The sequence below is a fragment of the Oncorhynchus mykiss genome, chromosome 15, assembly GCF_057628025.1.
Source record: "Oncorhynchus mykiss isolate SJ-2025 chromosome 15, ASM5762802v1, whole genome shotgun sequence".
Taxonomy (NCBI): Eukaryota; Metazoa; Chordata; class Actinopteri; order Salmoniformes; family Salmonidae; genus Oncorhynchus; species Oncorhynchus mykiss.
In genome coordinates, this window is record NC_143036.1 from 13,557,501 (window position 1) to 13,567,500 (window position 10,000).

Genomic DNA, 10,000 nt, shown 5'->3' on the forward strand with positions numbered 1-10,000 from the left:
CTAGCCCCCCTGGCAAAGCCATGATCCCTCCAGACCATTCTCCAATCTGTAAAGCACAACTCTTTTCCCAATTTACCTTTGCAGAGGATATTCCCCTAAAACGATCAACCATTAGACTCAAGCTATCCACCTCCGCTTGATTTTTCACTAGCACAACTACATCATCAGCATAGGCTGAAAGACGAATAGGAGGAATATCCTCTGAAAGGCACACCCCTGCAATGCGACTTCTAATGCTATTTAGTAGTGGCTCTATAGCAATAGCATATAACATCCCAGACATAGAACATCCCTGCCTAATACCTCTACACACTTTAAAAGGAGCACTCAAACCACCGTTAACTTTCAATACACTTTCAATGTCACCATATATCACCTTTATCATGGCAATAAAACCAGAGCTGAACCCAAACGCCTCAAACGTGTGCCATAAATATTGATGTTCAACTCGGTCAAATGCCTTTTCCTGATCAATTGAAATTAGACCAGCATCCAACCCAATAGCCCTAGAGACGTCCAAAAAATCACGAATCAGAGAAATGTTATCCCCTATCTGCCTGCCAGGAACACAGTAGGACTGATCCGTATGTATGATTTGCCCCATCACCTCCCTCAGCCTGTTGGACAAAGCCTTTGACAATATCTTATAATCAGTACACAATAAAGCCACCGGCCTCCAGTTCTTCACCTCCCTCGGGTCACCCTTTTTGGGCAGTAGGGTGAGGACAGCCCTTCTGCAGCTTATTGGTAGTAACCCTCCGGTTAAACTATCATTAGCTACTTCTAACCAATCCTCTCCCAACATAGCCCAAAAAGACTTAAAAAAGTCAACGGGAAGCCCATCAATGCCTGGTGCCCTTCCATTTTCCATGCCTTTTAATGCAGTGTATAAATCCTGCAAAGACAATGGTTGCTCCAGCTCAACCTGAGCTTCTGCAGGCACCTTTGGGAGCCCATCAAAGAACTGCTGTGTCACTGTTTTGTCCTCTTTGTACTCACACTTGTAGAGCTCAGCATAGAACTCTACTGCCCTCTTTCTAATTTCACTAGGGCTAGTGAGCTCTTGTCCAACAGCTGATTTGAGACAATGAATAATTTTTCTTTGTCCATTCTTTTTCTCTAAACCAAAGAAAAATTTGGATGAGGCATCCATTTCAGATATGCCCTGAAATTTACTTCTCACCAGTGCCCCCTGTGCTCTGATACCCAGCAGATCTGCCAATGCAGCTTTTCTCCTCTTGAGGGCCTGAGTATGGCCTCGATCTCCTGTGGTCTCAACCAACGTCATGAGTTCCACTATTTCAATCTCTAGGGCTTTCATTGATCTGGTGATATCCTTGGTGACATTCCTCGTGTATTGATTACAAAATTGTTGAATCTGGATTTTCCCTATATCCCACCATTGTTGAAGGGATACAAAACTGGCCTTTTGAGACCTCCACCTCTCCCAAAAAAAACTGAAACAATTCCTGAAGTGAGCATCACTCAATAAAGTTATATTAAAATGCCAGTATGCGCTTTTAGGTTTTACATCGTTAATGAACACCACCTCTGTTATTAAACAATGATCAGAAAATCCCACTGGAGTTATCACACTTGATTTACAGACCTGAGATTGATGCTCAAAAACATAAAACCTATCTAGCCTGGCCATAGAGATGATGTTCTCTCTTACATGCGCCCAGGTGTACTGCCTTGTTCCCCCATGTTGACTCCGCCAAATATCACACAGTTCATTTGTTACAATAAGGCGTTTTAAAAACGTCCTTGAGGCTATATGAGGTTCTTGGTGATTTCTATCTAAATCACTAACTGTGCAGTTAAAATCCCCAGCAATAAACAAATAATCTTCTTTGTTACATTTCTCAATGGTATTTGATAATGTCTCTAAAAAACATACCCTCTCAACTGTCACCACTGGGGCATATACATTTATCAGACACATATTGATGTTTTCATACCTTGCTCTAACTTTTAATAACCTCCCCTCAACTACCTCTTCAACCTCATATGACAAAGGCAAAAACCCTTTTGAGAACAAGATAACCACACCCCCACTTTTTGAGTTTTTATGACTACACACCACTGTCCCCCCCCACTCCTGTTGCCACATAACTTCATTTTCCAAATTACTATGCGTTTCTTGTAGAAAAATTATGTCACTTCCCTTTCCCCTCATTAACTCATACACCATGGCTCTTTTTTTAACATCTCTTGCCCCATTTACGTTTAAAGAAGAGATCTTAAAACTGCTCATGGATAAGAAAAAAATACAGAGGAAGATACAGCCACCACATCTCTTTACAGAGTTAAAACTGCAACTGAACTCTTTCATTTTCTTTAGAATTTGCATCACTTATTACTCTCGTGACCACTTTCTTGAGTCTAGCAATTTCAGGGCTTTTCAAACCTCCCCCTGTAATTTTTGACATCAGAAACTTTGCTGATTCAATAAACAATTCACGTTCAGGGAAAAAATCAGTTACATTGTAATCCTGCATATATTTCTTCCCTTTTGTCAACTTCAAAAATTGACGTATCTTCTCGATCCCATACCTCCCTTCCACCCCATCTATCTCACTATATTGTTGTGACGCGTCAGATGACTCACTCTCGCTATCCTCCCCAGAAGAAAACCCCATCTCTACAACCTGTTCATCTTCACCTGATTTATCCATCTCTACCTTTCTCTTAGAATTAGACCCTTCACCACCCCTTAAATTCTTCCTTTTACTCCTCGGTATTTTGAAAACATCCGCTTCTTTTTCCGTTATTTCAATCTCCTCTTGACCTCCAATTTCATTTTCCAGCACCACCTCAGCGACGGCAGTCGCAATCTCACCTAGTGTTTCCCCTCCCTCTTTGTTCTGATCTACCACAATTGCCCCCGTATCCACAATGCCTTCCTCTCCTACTTTTCCAACCACATCTGCCCACCTTCTCTCTTCCCCTACACCTGTAGTATTTTCATCCCTTCGCTGTGGTACGTTAGTTGCACCCGCACTAAAGCTACTACCAGGCTCAGCGCGTTCATTCTCGGGACAATTACGCACCAAATGCCCCTCTCTTCCACATCCAAAACATTTCATTGATTCAGTAGATGCATAAAAGACATAATCAAATCCATCAATCTTAAAACTAAACGCTAAATTCAGTTCATCTCCTTCCTTTTTTAAAATCATATGCACTTGCCTCCTATGAGACACGACATGTTTCAACAACGGAGATTTGCATCCAAAAATAACCTTCTTTATTGTAGATACGATTTGACCATGGCGAGATAACTCTCGCTCTAACACTTCATCTCTAACAAATGGTTAGACTCTGGGATATTTGGTGTAATCCCTAGTTTTGGAAATGAGACGTCTTCATCTTGCACCTTCTTCTTGTGGCTACTAAGCATATCCCATTCTTCCGCTGACAGAGCCTTCCTACAGCTCCCCAGCATTTGTCCGACAATCCTTTCCGACCTCATCCCCAAATGTTCTGCCACCTTTCTTCCATCCATTAAGGCGGGCCCAGCCATGGCCATTAACTGTCTTAAGGTGATGATTTTCCCCTTCACCAGAATCTTGGAGAAATGTGGAACAGCTGCAGTTGTACAATCCAGTCTTGCCCCATACACCAGAGGTTCCTCCAACAGCCAATGCACTGACTCCGCTGAAGTTCTTCTGGACACCTTCATTATGCTCCACACTCTGAGAAGGCCTCTATAAAACGGAGGTACTCCCTCCCTAGAAATCTGGCTACTATCAACCAGAAATAAAGCCTTCTTTAAACCTAATCCTCCAACCCGCTGTAATATAAGACCTGCCACCCCTCTCCACACCACATTTTCCGGTCCATAAAGCAACCTTTGAATAAACTGAAACCGGAAAGCAGCAGCCCTACTAGCAAGATGTACAAGACCTTGTCCCCCCTCCTCTTTTGACAAATACAAAACACTTTGTGGAACCCAGTGATATTTATCCCAAAAGAAATCCACAATAATTGCCTGTATCTTAGCCAGAAGGCCAGATGGTGGTTCTAAAACTGACAACCGATGCCACAGTGCAGAGGCAATCACATTGTTAACTATAATAGTGCGCCCTCTATATGACATACGAGATAGTAACCAACGCCATCTCCTCATCCTCCCTTCCACCATTTCAACCACCCCACTCCAATTTTTTTCCATAGTCCCCTCATCTCCTAGATACACTCCAAGATACTTAAAACCTCCCTTACACCATTCTAGCCCCCCTGGCAAAGCCATGATCCCTCCAGACCATTCTCCAATCTGTAAAGCACAACTCTTTTCCCAATTTACCTTTGCAGAGGATATTCCCCTAAAACGATCAACCATTAGACTCAAGCTATCCACCTCCGCTTGATTTTTCACTAGCACAACTACATCATCAGCATAGGCTGAAAGACGAATAGGAGGAATATCCTCTGAAAGGCACACCCCTGCAATGCGACTTCTAATGCTATTTAGTAGTGGCTCTATAGCAATAGCATATAACATCCCAGACATAGAACATCCCTGCCTAATACCTCTACACACTTTAAAAGGAGCACTCAAACCACCGTTAACTTTCAATACACTTTCAATGTCACCATATATCACCTTTATCATGGCAATAAAACCAGAGCTGAACCCAAACGCCTCAAACGTGTGCCATAAATATTGATGTTCAACTCGGTCAAATGCCTTTTCCTGATCAATTGAAATTAGACCAGCATCCAACCCAATAGCCCTAGAGACGTCCAAAAAATCACGAATCAGAGAAATGTTATCCCCTATCTGCCTGCCAGGAACACAGTAGGACTGATCCGTATGTATGATTTGCCCCATCACCTCCCTCAGCCTGTTGGACAAAGCCTTTGACAATATCTTATAATCAGTACACAATAAAGCCACCGGCCTCCAGTTCTTCACCTCCCTCGGGTCACCCTTTTTGGGCAGTAGGGTGAGGACAGCCCTTCTGCAGCTTATTGGTAGTAACCCTCCGGTTAAACTATCATTAGCTACTTCTAACCAATCCTCTCCCAACATAGCCCAAAAAGACTTAAAAAAGTCAACGGGAAGCCCATCAATGCCTGGTGCCCTTCCATTTTCCATGCCTTTTAATGCAGTGTATAAATCCTGCAAAGACAATGGTTGCTCCAGCTCAACCTGAGCTTCTGCAGGCACCTTTGGGAGCCCATCAAAGAACTGCTGTGTCACTGTTTTGTCCTCTTTGTACTCACACTTGTAGAGCTCAGCATAGAACTCTACTGCCCTCTTTCTAATTTCACTAGGGCTAGTGAGCTCTTGTCCAACAGCTGATTTGAGACAATGAATAATTGTTCTTTGTCCATTCTTTTTCTCTAAACCAAAGAAAAATTTGGATGAGGCATCCATTTCAGATATGCCCTGAAATTTACTTCTCACCAGTGCCCCCTGTGCTCTGATACCCAGCAGATCTGCCAATGCAGCTTAATCTCTAGGGCTTTCATTGATCTGGTGATATCCTTGGTGACATTCCTCGTGTATTGATTACAAAATTGTTGAATCTGGATTTTCCCTATATCCCACCATTGTTGAAGGGATACAAAACTGGCCTTTTGAGACCTCCACCTCTCCCAAAAAAAACTGAAACAATTCCTGAAGTGAGCATCACTCAATAAAGTTATATTAAAATGCCAGTATGCGCTTTTAGGTTTTACATCGTTAATGAACACCACCTCTGTTATTAAACAATGATCAGAAAATCCCACTGGAGTTATCACACTTGATTTACAGACCTGAGATTGATGCTCAAAAACATAAAACCTATCTAACCTGGCCATAGAGATGATGTTCTCTCTTACATGCGCCCAGGTGTACTGCCTTGTTCCCCCATGTTGACTCCGCCAAATATCACACAGTTCATTTGTCACAATAAGGCGTTTTAAAAACGTCCTTGAGGCTATATGAGGTTGGTGATTTCTATCTAAATCACTAACTGTGCAGTTAAAATCCCCAGCAATAAACAAATAATCTTCTTTGTTACATTTCTCAATGGTATTTGATAATGTCTCTAAAAAACATACCCTCTCAACTGTCACCACTGGGGCATATACATTTATCAGACACATATTGATGTTTTCATACCTTGCTCTAACTTTTAATAACCTCCCCTCAACTACCTCTTCAACCTCATATGACAAAGGCAAAAACCCTTTTGAGAACAAGATAACCACACCCCCACTTTTTGAGTTTTTATGACTACACACCACTGTCCCCCCCCACTCCTGTTGCCACATAACTTCATTTTCCAAATTACTATGCGTTTCTTGTAGAAAAATTATGTCACTTCCCTTTCCCCTCATTAACTCATACACCATGGCTCTTTTTTTAACATCTCTTGCCCCATTTACGTTTAAAGAAGAGATCTTAAAACTGCTCATGGATAAGAAAAAAATACAGAGGACATACAGCCACCACATCTCTTTACAGAGTTAAAACTGCAACTGAACTCTTTCATTTTCTTTAGAATTTGCATCACTTATTACTCTCGTGACCACTTTCTTGAGTCTAGCAATTTCAGGGCTTTTCAAACCTCCCCCTGTAATTTTTGACATCAGAAACTTTGCTGATTCAATAAACAATTCACGTTCAGGGAAAAAATCAGTTACATTGTAATCCTGCATATATTTCTTCCCTTTTGTCAACTTCAAAATTCCACCATCAATCTCTCGATCCCATACCTCCCTTCCACCCCATCTATCTCACTATATTGTTGTGACGCGTCAGATGACTCACTCTCGCTATTCCTCCCCAGAAGAAAACCCCATCTCTACAACCTGTTCATCTTCACCTGATTTATCCATCTCTACCTTTCTCTTAGAATTAGACCCTTCACCACCCCTTAAATTCTTCCTTTTACTCCTCGGTATTTTGAAAACATCCGCTTCTTTTTCCGTTATTTCAATCTCCTCTTGACCTCCAATTTCATTTTCCAGCACCACCTCAGCGACGGCAGTCGCAATCTCACCTAGTGTTTCCCCTCCCTCTTTGTTCTGATCTACCACAATTGCCCCCGTATCCACAATGCCTTCCTCTCCTACTTTTCCAACCACATCTGCCCACCTTCTCTCTTCCCCTACACCTGTAGTATTTTCATCCCTTCGCTGTGTACGTTAGTTGCACCCGCACTAAAAGCCACTACCAGGCTCAGCGCGTTCTATTTCGTAATATTATTAATCAAACGCCCCCTCCTTTACATCCAAAACATTTCATTGATTCAGTAGATGCATAAAAGACATAATCAAATCCATCAATCTTAAAAACTAAACGCTAAATTCAGTTCATCTCCTTCCTTTTTTAAAATCATATGCACTTGCCTCCTATGAGACACGACATGTTTCAACAACGGAGATTTGCATCCAAAAATAACCTTCTTTATTGTAGATACGATTTGACCATGGCGAGATAACTCTCGCTCTAACACTTCATCTCTAACAAATGGTGGCACGTTAGAAAGCATAACTTTCTTCGCAGGATTCATAAGCGGAAATACCGGCGTCTGTGTCTCCCGCAACACAACACCCCTCTCAACTATCTTATTCACCTTTTCAATTGAATCTAAGAGTATCACTACAGCGCTATTCATCCTTGAGGCTGATTTAATGCTATCATACCCAATGATAGCACCCACAGCCAAGCTACATTCTTCCACTGAACACCCAGCCGCAGCAGGAATTTTTACTCCATGCCTCCGATGGTCGAACTCTACACTTCCGCGAGTGGCCATTACAACCAGCCCCACCCGCTGGTTGTGCCCTCGCGAAAAACCAACCTCAAAGATCCCACCACCCCTATACGTGCTTAGTGAGTAGTTAAACAATATACCCTTAAAACAACTAAACTAATCAATATATATATGTACATACCAAAACCCAATAGAGTGAAGTAATCATCGTTCTCACAATCACTCCTGCTTGACGACTCACTCCCAGCATGCACTCCGAGAGAGAGAGAGAGAGAGAGAGAGAGAGAGAGAGAGAAGGGTAGGGAGAGAGAGAGAGGGGTAGGGAGAGAGAGAGAGAGAGAGAGAAGGGTAGGGAGAGAGAGAGAGAGAGAGAGAGAGAGAGAGAGAGAGAGAGAGAGAGAGGATAGAGAGAGAGAGAGAGAGGGAATAGAGAGAGAGAGAAGGGTAGGGAGAGAGAGAGAGAGAGAGAGAGAGAGAGAGAAGGGTAGGGAGAGAGAGAGAGAGAGCGAGAGAGAGAGAGAGAGAGGGAATAGAGAGAGAGAGAAGGGTAGGGAGAGAGAGAGAGAGAGAGAGAGAGAAAAGGGTAGGGAGAGAGAGAGAGAGAGAGAGAGAGAGAGAGAGAGAGGATAGAGAGAGAGAGAGAGAGAGAGAGAGGGAATAAAGAGAGAGAGAAGGGTAGGGAGAGAGAGAGAGAGAGAGAGAGAAGGGGAGGGAGAGAGATAAGGGGAGGGAGAGAGAGAAGGGGAGGGAGAGAGAGAAGGGGAGGGAGAGAGAGGGAGAGAGAGAGAGAAGGGGAGGGAAAATACAGACCTATCTATAATAGACAAGGGATCTATATACACAAACTGGAATCCATGGATAGATGGATTGCAGTATACATGGGATTAATAAATACAAATGGATTAATATATATATGCTATCTATCCTAACAACAACCTATCTATACATATGTGGATCTATATATATATCTATCTATCTATACCTATCTATAGATAATGGATCTATAGATAACTGGATTGGATTTGTACAACCTACTGAGAACAACCTATCTATATACAGAAAAACCCCTACCTATATATATAATGGACTTGATCTATACTGATCTATCTATATACTGGATGAGACACAATGGGATCTATAGTGCAGGTACTGGATGGATTTATATACTGGGATGGATATATATATTGGATGGATACACACAATGGATCTATCTATACCTATCTATAGATACCTATCTATATATATATCTATCTATATATATATGGATTGATAGATACAATGGATTATGGAATATACTGGATGGATGGATATACCTACCTATACAAACTGGATCTATAGATACAATGGGATCTACCATACAACCTGGATGGAATATACAATAAACCCACCCAGAGACACAGATGGTATGGATAGATGGATCTATACACAAACCTACTGATCCTACCTACTCATATATACTGACTGATAAAGACAACCTACCTACAGACAGACTGGATGGATATACAACTGGATGCAGACACAGACTGGATGGATAATATACTGGATTTATAGACTGGACTGGATAGACACAAGGGATTGGACAGGCACAATGGGATGGGAGGAAGATAAGGGAATGGAGAGAGAGTAAGGGAGGGAGATAGAGAAGGGGAGGGAGGGAGAGAGGGAGGGAGAGAGAAGGGAGGGAGAGAGAAGAAGGGAGGGAGGAAGAGGAAGGGGAGGGAGGAGAGAGAGGGAGGGAGAGAGAGAGAAAGGGCACGGATAGATAAGGGAGGGGAGAGAGAGAAAGGGAGGGAGGGAGGGAAGGAAGAGAGAGGGAGGGAGAAAGAGAGGGAGGGAGAGAGAGAGGGGGAGGGAGAGAGAAAGGGAGGGAGAGAGAGAGGGAGGGAGAGAGAGAGGGAGGGAGAGAGAGAAAGGGGAGGGAGAGAGAGAAGGGGAGGGAGGGAAAGAGAAGGGAGGGAGGGAAAGAGGAAGGGAGGGAGAGAGAGAGAAGGGAAGGGAAGAAAGAGAGGGAGGGAGAGAAAGAGAATGGAGGGAGAGAGAAGGGAGGGACAGAGAGGAAGGGGAGGGAGGGAGAGGAAGGGAGGGAGGAAAGAAAGGGAGGGAGAGAGAATAAAGAAGGAAGGGAGAGAGAGACGGTCAGGGAGAGAGAGAAGGGGTAGGGAGAGAGAGACGGTCAGGGAGAGAGAGAGAAGGGTAGGGAGAGAGAGAAGGGAGGGAGAGAGAGAAAGGGAGGGAGGGGAGGGAGGAAGAGAGAGGGAGGGAGAAAGAGAGGGAGGGAGAGA

General features: G+C 43.2%; 1 protein-coding gene across 1 annotated transcript in view; it reads left to right on the top strand.

Annotated features, from left to right (window-relative positions):
- Window positions 1-10,000, top strand: part of LOC110515947 (contactin-associated protein-like 2) — a 304,164-nt gene that overhangs the window by 152,790 nt on the left and 141,374 nt on the right. The window lies entirely within an intron of this gene.